The sequence below is a fragment of the Panulirus ornatus genome, chromosome 4 (assembly GCF_036320965.1).
Source record: "Panulirus ornatus isolate Po-2019 chromosome 4, ASM3632096v1, whole genome shotgun sequence".
Classification (NCBI taxonomy): domain Eukaryota; kingdom Metazoa; phylum Arthropoda; class Malacostraca; order Decapoda; family Palinuridae; genus Panulirus; species Panulirus ornatus.
In genome coordinates, this window is record NC_092227.1 from 80,841,512 (window position 1) to 80,854,011 (window position 12,500).

The 12,500-nt window shown below is 42.9% G+C and overlaps 1 long non-coding RNA gene across 1 annotated transcript in view; it reads left to right on the forward strand.

Annotated features, from left to right (window-relative positions):
* The first annotated feature begins 1,994 nt into the window (after nucleotides 1-1,994).
* Nucleotides 1,995-12,500, forward strand: part of LOC139745863 (uncharacterized) — a 311,101-nt gene continuing 300,595 nt past the window's right edge. Inside the window, exon 1 of the long non-coding RNA XR_011712007.1 lies at nucleotides 1,995-3,395. This is a non-coding gene — a long non-coding RNA (uncharacterized lncRNA). The remainder of the gene's footprint in view (nucleotides 3,396-12,500) is intronic.

Consider the following 12,500-nt stretch of genomic DNA (forward strand, 5'->3'; position numbering starts at 1 on the left):
GTCTGTAATTTATAATTCATTAAGGTCTCTCTTTAGTGCTAAATAAACTTCATTTGAATGTAATGGCCTTGATAATTCTTTTAGTAAATTGAACGGTAAATTACTAAGTCAATTATATATATATATATATATATATATATATATATATATATATATATATATATATATATATATATATATATATATATATATATATATAATCATGAATTATAAAGGTCCCAAGACGGCTCCTTGTGGAACCCCAGTGGCCACTCGTCAACCATTCTGATCCCCACCCATACATGCTAAGCCACCGTTCCTGTCAGCCAGCCACGCTCTAATCCACTTTCGTACTTTCCTTCTCCCATCAGTGCCGTTAACAGGACTGTTGTCGTTTGCTTGGCCACAGGTCTAGTGCGGTATGACACCGCTCCATCGCCGTCGCCTTTCTCGGCGTCCACCGCCGCCTCAGCAGGAGCCGCCTGACATATGTACTTGTTATTCAACACATTGGCGCTATCGTGGCTTGTGTGTGTGTGTGTGTGTGTGTGTGTGTGTGTGTGTGTGTGTACCGGCGAGGGGGGTGACACGAACAAGGTGTCTGATCTCAGGGTTTCATGACGGCGATGCCGCGTCGGCGTCTGTGAGATGTGGCATGACACGCTGTAATCTCAAAAAAGGCCGCCACCGCCGGTACTTATGTACGTGTGTGTGTGTGTGTGTGAGGGAGGGGAGGTGGTTGCACGTGTGTGTGTGTGTGTGTGTGTGGAGAGGAGGGATGGAGGGAGAGAGGAAGGAGAGGAGGTTGCCCATACCTCTATCTAACTGTGTACGTGTGTGTGTGAGAGAGGGAGGGGAGGTGGTTGCACGCGTGTGTGTGTGTGTGTGTGTGTGTGTGTGTGTGTGGAGAGGAGGGATGGAGGAAGGGAGGAAGGAGAGGAGGTTGCCCATACCTTTATCTAACTGTGTACGTGAATGATCATCATCATCGTTCATACCAGACGGATATCATCTGGTCAAGTTGATCCTTCACATTCAAGTGATCATTTCTTCCTCCCACTCCATAGCTTGTTGTGTTCACGTCTTGGCTCCAGGTATTTGTATCAGTAGCTCAGCAGCGCACTAGCCGTCCAGACCTGGTAATTGGGGTAAAGATAAGAACTATAGAGTGAGTTAATAATATTAAAGTTACCCCCCTCATATATACGACAGAAAGCGAGGCATCTTGCACATTAATGACCAAACGACCCAGTGAAACGATTGGTTCAGTGATCCAACTACTGGTCACATAGTTTTCTTTATTTCACCCGGACAACAGCGAGGAAATCAGGGTCAGTCACAAGAAATCGGTGGCACCAGTGCGACCAGCGACAGAGATTCGGATTAATCTGTAGAGTTCATCATTTTTTTGAGAGTAATCTCCTCTCTTGTTGTGGGTCGGTCCAGTCGAGAGTGACTTCCGAAGCTTCGGAAAATGTCAGCTGCGCACCATACCTCCACTCAACACGACAATTCGGTAGTTTCTCGTTTTCTCTCAATTTTATTCCTGGATTTATCAACTTTATCCACGTTACGATAACTTGCTGCAACGATTTGAGATCCTTACAAATCGTTAACGTGATGTGTGAAAAGAGAATTCTTGTTGAAGTATGTTGGCATATTTTACTCGCCGGTAGAAGTCGTTGCCAGAGAGCTGATGACATCAGTGAGGTGCCCAATGTTTGCTGTTCCAGTAATGTTTCGTCAAATGAGTCGAACTTTTGATCCAATTTTCTTACGTTTCGAATGAACCATTAGTCTATCTTTACTTACCGTGTTTTTCATCATTCTTCTTGCTTGTAGACAGCTTTTTGATGCTGGTATTCCATCTTCTACGACACCAGAAGATAAAAACCTTACTTTTGTAAAGATTTGCACGACACAAGAAGAATCATCTGCGCATGCCCGGCCTCAAGCGACTCGTGTCCAGCTTTTCGGGAAAGTGAATCATTGGCGGGAAGAAGCCCAGGCAGGCGGCACGTCATTTCAGCAGTCACCATTTGTGTCAAATGACAGGTGTGAATTTCCGACGTATAATATTTTACTGAGACAGACAGTGCGTGCGTCTCCTGCGACGTCTTTTCCAATCATCAGTACAGGAAAAGGATAAGAGTTGTGCCATGATAAGACTTGCCATTGTTAAGATTTAAAATGTGACCACAAGGTGTGCGATGGTTCATGATTTCCGAAGGAACGTAGATGACGGAGCGCGGTCCTTCCCCTTTTTCTCCTTCCTCACTGGCTGGCTGGGTTACGTCCAGTGAGGCTAAGGTCGACGCGTGGCGGCGTACCAGGGGAAGAATCCACTTCGGTTTTGTGTTAGGGGAAATTACGGCTTATTCATGTGACCAATTTGAACTCTCCTACCCGTACGTACATTAAATCCCCGCTCCTCATTTCTTACCTCACTTATAGAAAATGGTTGTGTCCTTACGCTTCGCTTGTCCAAGAAGCGCAGAATTATGAACTCGTTTTTCGTAGCAAAATCTGTATCGTAGAGATTAAAGATTTCCTCTTTTCCGTATGTTTGGGAAAGATAGTAATAAAAATATCGGTTATAACAGATTTAGAATTTGATTAATGCATAATTACGATAGCACAACGAAAGTAAACAATCGATAAGGAAATATAAGTGATCTATGAACGATATGGTGAAAATATTGTGAATAGTGTGAAATATGGTGAAAACATTGCAATATGTATAGTGACGCAAACAATAGTAATAAATGTTAGTTTACATAGTGAACCTTGAACATTGTGATATAATGGTGAACAGTGTTATAGTTCAACATACAAATACTGGTGAACGAAAAGTTGTAAAAAGGAAATGGCTTTTAATGACTGGTGAAGAGTACGATAATGTGGGGTAACTGGCGAATACCACAGCGCAGTTATGTAGTTAGAGACCGATGAAGTTCTGCAAACAAGGTGATTCTAATCGAGCAGTGCCGTGAAAATGTCGCCCTTTAATGACCTTTGACCAATGAAAATACAGCAACATAGTCGAACATTACAGTGATTTGGTGAACGAAGTGATGAAGACAGCAGTTATGTAGTTAGTGTGGAGACTGATGAAGTTGATGAAGTTCTGCAAACAAGGTGATTGTAAGCGAACAGTGCCGTGAAAATGTCGCTCTTTAATGACCAATGAAAATACAGCAACATAGTCGAACATCACAGTGATTTGGTGAAGAAAACAGCCTTAACAAGTGGCTTGAACATGATATATAGTAACACTCAGACACAGTATACCGATCCATGGATATGGTGGAATTGCTTGAAAGAAAATGGGAAAATAAAAGTGATTAACATCGTGAGAATTTCGTCGCTTGTCTAAATGGCTCGTTACAACCTTACCACCTGCCGGCTGGAGGGAGGTAAGTGATGTGATTACCCGTTCATTAACTAGTTTAGTAGTTATGTTTCAATTTCATTGTATGTTAACGGTGCTGAAGCATACCTAGGCGATCATGTTTCAACTGTTTGTATATATTGAGCTAGATCTAGCGATGGTGTTTCAACTGTTTGTATATACTGAACTAGATCGAGCGATGGTGTTTCAGCTGTTTATATACATTGAGCTAGATCTAGCGATGGTGTTTCAACTGTTTGCATATATTGAACGAGATCGAGCGATGGTGTTTCAACTGTTTGTATATACTGAACTAGATCGAGCGATGGTGTTTCAGCTGTTTATATACATTGAGCTAGATCTAGCGATGGTGTTTCTAGTGTTTGTATACATTGAACTAGATCTAGCGATGGTGTTTCAACTGTTTGTATACATTAAACGAGATCTAGCGATGGTGTTTCAACTGTTTGTATACATTAAACGAGATCTAGCGATGGTGTTTCAAGTGCTTGTATGTATTGAACGTGATCGAGAGATCATGTTTCAGTTGATGCTATGTTATCAAACCCTATGATTGGCGATCCTGTTTCAAGTAGTATCCGGATGTGTTCGGAACGCTTTCAAATGATCATCTTTTTTTTCCCCCACGTAATTATGGGTTATATTCCAGATGCTTGTGGTCTTTGTGTCGTACATTATCAACAAGTCTTATGCAAAACTAGTAAATAGGTTTTATTCCAATGTACTTCAGATAATCGTAGGTTATATTACGAGCGATAAAGAGGGATTTGTAATCTTTCCAAAGGATTATATGTTGATCTCGTATTTGGCGATCTCTCAAATGGGTACATGTTGATCTCGCATTTGGCGATCTCTTAAATGATCATATATTGATCTGGTATTTGGCGATCTCTCAGGTGATTACATGTTGATTTCGTACTTTGGCGATCTCTCAAATGATTATATGTTGATCTCGTATTTGGAGATCCCTCAAATGAGTACATGTTGATCTCTTATTTAGCGATCTCTTAAATGATTACATGTTGATCTCGTATTTGGAGATCCCTCAAATGAGTACATGTTGATCTCTTATTTAGCGATCTCTTAAATGATTACATGTTGATCTCGTATTTGGCGATCTCTTAAATGATTATATGTTCATCTCGTATTTGGCGATCTCAAATGATTACATATTGATCTCGTATTTGGCGATCATTTAAATGATTATATATGTTCATCTTGTATTTTGGCGATCTCTCAAATGATTATATATGTCGATCTCGTATTTTGGCGACCTCTCAATTTTTTTTCTCGTCTCCCAATCATACTTTAGCTACCAATGGTTGTCTGCTGATCAGGTAATCAAGTGATCGTTTACTCATGTATCATAATCACCAGTTCGGTCATCCGGGAGGGAAACTTTGGACAGGTTAGGTTAGGTTAGGTTAGGTTAGGTTAGGTCAGGTCAGGTTAGGTTAGGTTAGGTTAGGTCAGGTCAGGTTAGGTTAGGTTAGGTTAGGTCAGGTCAGGTTAGGTTAGGTCAGGTTAGGTTAGGTTAGGTTAGGTTAGGTTAGGTTAAAATGGTGTTTTTTCTTCCGATGATGTTCGATGTCTTTTGAATGTGAATCTGAACTTCATGTCTACCGCAAAACTTTAGATAGATGTTCGAAACGGCAATGTTACCGTTACTGAATACTTACGTATGACACCTTTTGACTCACGTTAGACCAGCCCGCACATAGGGGGGATGACAAGTTTTCAGTGACCAGTTACGGAAAAAAGAGTATGTGTAATTAACGCGTCTTCATCACAGTGGGCGTTTTTAACGTATCAGAGCTGAGGTACGGAGTGTTCCACCTCTCCAGTTGCCAAGGACGTGGAGTTTCCTATAACGTTGCTTGACAGTGTCCCCACACGCAAACAGGTCGTTTGATGAACCGACTCGCTGGCTGAAGCCATTCAACTTGTTTCTGGTTGTGATACAGTAAATTCGCCGATGCTATTGTGGCTACGGGGAAGGTTGGGTAAGAATCGAACACCTCAGGTTTGTGGTAGCGTTCATGGCTGCTGTTAGTTTTCGTTAACACGATGACAGTCGAGGGGGAAAGAATAGAATAAGGTACTAGATTTCAGTCATGTGGGTCTCCATAAGTAGCGTATTGCTCTTAACAGTGTTACCATAAGTAGAGTATTGCTCTTAACAGGATTACCATAAGTAGCGTATTGCGCTTAACAGAGTTACCATAAGTAGCCTATTGCTCTTAACAGGATTACCATAAGTAGCGTATTGCTCATAACAGGATTACCATAAGTAGCGTATTGCTCTTAACAGGATTACCATAAGTAGCGTATTGCTCTTAACAGTGTTACCATAAGAAACTTATTGCTCTTAACAGGATTACCATAAGTAGCATATTGCTCTCGACAAGATAAAAGCTTGAACGACGCTGAATGAAATCGACATGGACGTAGCTTGGAAATAGTTCTAATAGATATTCGTAGTAGTAGTGATAGTAGAGGGAGCATGTGTACAAATACGCAGGGAGGTGTTAGTTTCTTGAACTAAGTCAAAATAGCGACGGAGCGATGGTTTAAAGAATTCCATTTCTTAGGAAACTGACCCTCACTCTTTCTACAGTCCACTGGTGCGTCTCCAACTTTAGTATGCGCGTCCCCACCTTGCGCATGCGCGTCCCCCACTTGCGCATGCGCGTCCCCACCTTGCGCTATGCGCGTCCCCACCTTGAGTATCCGCGCTCCCATCTCGAGTATGCGCGTCCGCACCTTGAGAATATATATATATATATATATATATATATATATATATATATATATATATATATATATATATATATTATCCCTGGGGATAGGGGATAAAGAATACTTCCCACGTATTCCCTGCGTGTCGTAGAAGGCGACTAAAAGGGGAGGGAGCGGGGGGCTGGAAATCCTCCCCTCTCGTATTTTTTTTTAATTTTCCAAAAGAAGGAACAGAGAATGGGGCCAGGTGAGGGTATTCCCTCAAAGGCCCAGTCCTCTGTTCTTAACGCTACCTCGCTAACGCGGGAAATGGCGAATAGTTTAAAAGAAAGAAAAAAGAAAGAATATATATATATATATATATATATATATATATATATATATATATATATATATATATATATATATATATATGCAGCAGAGTCCTGCAGAAAATGGCCAGACTCCGTGTGTTGTGTCTGCGAGGGAAGATGATCCCGAGACGTACTGACTTGAGCAGAGAGGTCAGCTACCACCAGGAGTCTGTTTATACTACGTGACATGACCCCAGCAGCCTCTCCGACCCTGACCCTCCCGGGCCGACCTCAAGTGAGGTCAATTGCTCCCAAGCGGCCGGGAAGAATACCGGCGATAATCACCAGTCCTGTAGTGATGTGATTATTGGCAATAATTCCTCGGGGCTCGCACTCGTTTGGAGGATGGAGTTTGGGTGGGAGGGGGTCATGACAGGTCAGGTGATTTCCCCAGGGGAGCCATCCGTCACAGGCGTGAGAGACGCGATCACAAGGGATTTGAGGTCAATGTTTTGGTTCTGTGACGACAATGAGAGGGAGGCTGATGGATGGTTGGATGGATGGATGGTTGGATGGATGGATGGATGGATGGTTGGTTGGATGGATGGATGGTTGGATGGATGGATGGTTGGATGGATGGATGGTTGGATGAATAGATGGATGGTTGGATGGATAGATGGGTGGATTGATGGATGGATGGATGGCTGAGTAGATGGATGGATAGTTGGATGGATAGATGGGTGGTTGGACGGATGGATGGATGGATGGACGGCTGAATAGATGGATGGATGGTTGGATGGATAGATGGATGGTTGGATGGATAGATGGATGGTTGGATGGATAGATGGGTGGATTGATGGATGGATGGACGGCTGAATAGATGGATGGATGGTTGGATGGATAGATGGATGGTTGGATGGATAGATGGGTGGATTGATGGATGGATGGATGGCTGAATAGATGGATGGATGGTTAGATGGATGGTTGGATGGATGGATGGATGGATGGATGGCTGAGTAGATGGATGGATGGTTGGATGGATAGATGGATGGCTGACTGGCTGGATGGTTGGATAGATGGATGGATGGTTGACCTGAAGACTAGGTTGGACTCCTGTGCATCTGCTTGGTTTATGGATGGTAGTGCTGTTCCGGTGGGTTTATGGAGGGCAGGCAGTGCTGTTCGGTGGGTCACCTTTTGTACTGATTATTCAGATATATTTTCTTTTGTTTGTGGTGCAGGTGTTGTGCACGGTTATTCATTTGTTGTTTAAGGTTGTGTGGGTGTTCTGTATGGTTGTGCAGGTGGTGTTGTGTAAGGCTGTGCAAGTGTTGTGTACGGTTGGACAGGTGTTGTGTACGGTTGTTTCATGTGCTTATACGGTTGTACAGGTGTCGTGTAAGGTTGTGTTTGGGGTTGTGTACAAGAGTTGTGGCCTCTGTACTCTCTACAACAGGAACCCCTGTATGAGAGCCCTTCGAATTAAGAATGTCTGGTTGCATGTTCATAGTGTCACATACCTTTTTTCTTTATGAATACAAGTATGAATTGCCATACGTATTGAGTGCGTCAACGAAATGAACTACATTCTATTTCATCTATTGCTTGCACACTACGTAGTCACGTAGATTAAGAGGGACTTTTACATTACGACACTAAGTAATTCAGAGCTCCCTCCCTCTATATATGATTCCTCCAGCAGTACAAATGTCTTCTCTTAGCATCTCTCTTAGTGATAAAATCATTTCGCTTTCGCCTCAGTAACGATGCAGCACAACTGGTGGTGTTGTTCTGCTGCTGCCTAGCCTCACACCCCACACTACTGAGTTCCTCACACGAACTGAATTCAACAGCAACAGACAGTTGGGTCGTAGCGAGGCTGTTTGTGATAATGGAAGAGAACAGAGTCTTGCGGATTCATGTGGTAGGAGTGGAAAGACGTACAGATTCTTCGAAGAAGAGGAAGAAAGACTTGTACACTTAACGTGTAGCTGAGGAGGTGCAAAAGATTGTAATTCAAGGATTTGAAGCGATTTGGTATTCACGTCTGTGGTTAAACGTATCTGTGGTACGGCTATCAGCTATCTTGATGGGTAAATCATGTTAACAGTCCTGTTGAAGAGGAAGAATAAGAAGAAGCACTTCGTCTCATACGAGGTAAAAAAAAATTCAACGTTTGCCCACGAGTGTAGATATATTACCGCGAGTGGAATCAGACGAGTCTATCCTTGAATAGCTCATTAGATCGAAGCCTTAAATGATTTTGAATTCTTGTATTGAATCGCATCTAGGCCTCTGAATCCTTCAAAAGTATTGTGAACATCTGGTATCATCTGCCAGTTGGAGTAGTTGACAGCAGTATAGTAGATACGTTTAATGCAAAGACTTGATAGATATTTCGCTTCAAGTCGACGACTGAGGTTAATCTACATCCTCTTAACTACGTGATAAGTTTACATGTCTACTGTGAAAACTCACTGTGTGTTTCTATTCTCACCACACCAACCTCTCGCCACACTAAACCCTGAGCTTCTGTTCTCTCCCACTATCCCAAACAGCGATCTGTTGCTGCCTGACTTCATTTGTATCTATTTGCCTCTACACAACGGGACTCTCAGCATTCGTACCCCGCTGTAGACTCGGTTTCCGCACTTCTCCATGTATCATGAGTCACCTCGCTATGGGATTGGTGGATTTCTACGAGCAGTTATGCTTTCGTATGAGCTGGTTGGCTGGCTTCATCCAGTGCCATGTAGCCGCTGAGAAGGTGCTCAGATTAATCCAGTGTCCTGAGAGCAGACAGGCATCACGTACTGTTCTCAGCTCAGTTTATCATTCGTGATGTCTGTAGTATTGCACATTAGAAAATTATTCTCGAGCTATGTCCTCTGTTACAAACCATATGTATATATATATATATATATATATATATATATATATATATATATATATATATATATATATATATATCCCTGGGGATAGGGAAGAAAGAATACTTCCCACGTATTCCCTGCGTGTCGTAGAAGGCGACTAAAATGGGAGGGAGCGAGGGCTGGAAATCCTCCCATCTCGTTTTTCTTTTCTTTTTTACTTTTCCAAGAAAAGGAACAGAGAAGGGGGCCAACTGAGGATATTACCTCTAAGCCTTAGTCCTCTGTTCTTGACGCTACCTCGCTAATGCGGGAAATGGCGAATATATATATGAATATCTATCTATCTATTTATCTATCTATATATAAACATATACATATGCAGATACATAAGAAAAAAGAACTCGTGATTCACGAATATGCAAGTAACCACAAGGGAAATGAGACGCGAAGAGGATCTAAAAGAGCAGATGACACGGATTCACGTTCGCCCATTATCAAGTCCAATCTCATCTGTCCCTCTCATCTCGATCTCTACTTGTTTTGACCATGCGAGGTGAGGTGAGGTCAGGCCACGCGCCCTCTCTCGGGTCAACAAGGCTGGTGACCACTGGTGCACACATCACGTCCCCCTCCACACTGTGGAGACCCAAGGGGGAACCGAAGATGGCTTTATACATTTACCTAATTTGTGCTTTGAATCTGAAGACCCATTACGCTTGCTTTTGAGAGTTGCGGGGCATTGTTCCCTCATATCTCATGTGTCACTTCAGGTCTATCACCACCGCTGGGTGACGGAGTCCATAATAGTTAAATCCAGAGTGAAGGATCGCTTGAAGGCTTTGAGTGTTGATCAGGGAACACTTTGGTGCCTCGCTCCTGCCTGCCGTCAGGGCGTGAGTCTACCCCGGTGATGGAGCGACCCTTGGGGAGCCCCAATACTGACAGCTGCTGGTTGGTGAGGGCGAGGTCTGGTTTCATTACGAATTAACACGTTGATGTATGGGTGAACCGGGATATGATTTATCGCCGTAACGTTTGTAAACTTGTAAGGGATATATATATATATATATATATATATATATATATATATATATATATATATATATATATATATATATATATATATATGTGTGTGTGTGTGTGTATGTATGTATATATATACATTCCTTGTATAGGACCCCACTTTTGAGGGTTCCCACAGCGCCTAGAAACATTACATCTTGAGCATGAAGAGGTCCTGTGATGTGCTGAAGGGATGTAAGGTCTCCAGAGAGTAGAATAGAAAGTGCGATTCGTACGTGTCTGGGGAGTGCAGTTTCAGATGGGTGTATGTCTGCTGGAATGCAGTATGTGAGAGGAGAGCTGTTTCTATTCGTTTGTCTAGTCATAACAATTCGGATATGCTTCGCCAGAGTTTTTTTTTTTCGTTTTTCTCTTGAGCGATCCGTGAATATATATTGCTGAAGTGCAAGGCAAAGATGAACTTTTCATCTCTGTGTGGAAGGTGATAGATGGCTTACCCTCTTTTTCAGCCCCTACATCTTGCATCTTTTCTTGACTTCTTACTGTTTTCCCTTCTAGATCTACCATCAACTCGCACTCCTTCCCTGCAAGTTAGGCCCATGCACCTCTCTTTCCTCTTCCATTATTAAACCAACTTCCTGGTCTCAGCACTTACTACCCTTTTTCATATACCTAACTCCCATCTTCTGCATACCACACATTTCTCTTGCGCATGTAAACTCTACTCCTGTAAATACCCCTGTTCATCGTCCGTTCCCCTGTTGTCGTTCACTCTTACCTTTTTTTTTTTTCATTCTTTACGCAGTCTCTTCTGGTATCTTTCCACACAAGTTGCTTTTCCTAGCTCTTACAGTCTCATCACCCTTTCCCATCTGTATCATTTCTTCTTTCCCTAAGGTCTCTATAAACTTTTATCCTCGCCTCCACCAGGATGTGATCAAACGTTCTACAAGCAATCCTTCTCATCACATTCACATTAAAGTGCCTCTCTTTTGCACGCCTATCAGTTCAAACATAATGCAATTTTGCCTGCTTTCTTTCTATCCGACTATCCACATATACCTATGTATGTCGCATTTCTTAAACCAGGTATGGTCACTCACGAGTCCTGTTTTAGAAAAAAACTCCACAAGCTCTGTAGCATTTCCTCACATAACAATGGGTACAACATGCCCCATGGTTACTCCCTCAACTACCACATCACATATTGTCGCATTCAATTACTCATCACTGATTCTAGATCCCTAACACGCTCATTCAGCTGCTCCCAAAACACTCGCCTCTCTTCCTCACTTCTCTCTTTACCAGTCACTCACCTCTATACAAAGCTACTTTCACTTCTACCCACATCAGTCTGGGGTTCAGTTTCTCGTACTCATTTACGCGTAAGCTTCCTCCCTCACACTAATCCTTGGGTTTACCCGCTGAGACATTTGCAGACCATCCTTCCTTCCTTCCCTTTGAGCTCTTGGCTGGTCACACACACACACACACACACACACACACACACCCATAGAGAGAGAGAGAGAGAGAGAGAGAGAGAGAGAGAGAGAGAGAGAGAGAGAGAGAGAGAGAGAGAGAGCTCCTGAGCACTTCTCTCAAGCGTTGTAAGAAAGTTCCACGACCACACTCACACACACACACACACACACACTACACACACACACACACACACACACACACACACACACTGTTGATAAGGTCCTGCGAGGTGGGAGGAGTAGCCTTCAACCTTTGGAGTGCACACAGTGTCCTTTGTGATCAAGAGTTAAGTCTGTCCTCTCATTCTAGGCACTGGCGAGGCTTTCGCGTACGGTTAGGGTCCTAGAACGAAGAAGGTAGCAATGTTGTCGATGGAGTGATCCACTACGTGGGAGGGGTAGACACGCTACTGAAGACGTCATATAAAATCTCCATGAGGTTGGGTTCAACATTTTCACCTCGTAGTCCAAAGCCACAAAGAGCTGACTGACGTAGAGCACACTCGTTTACGAAATCATCGCTTCATATGCCAGTGAACACCATCAACAGACTTCAGGCGTAAATAGATTAAGCTGCGAGCCGAAATTGACTTACTGGGGTTATGTCCATGGCTGTTTTGAATAGTCGCACCTGTGGTTTACTCATCTCGATTTCTGTGCACGCTGAAAACGGGGGAGAGGGGTCACCCAGTACCTGTCA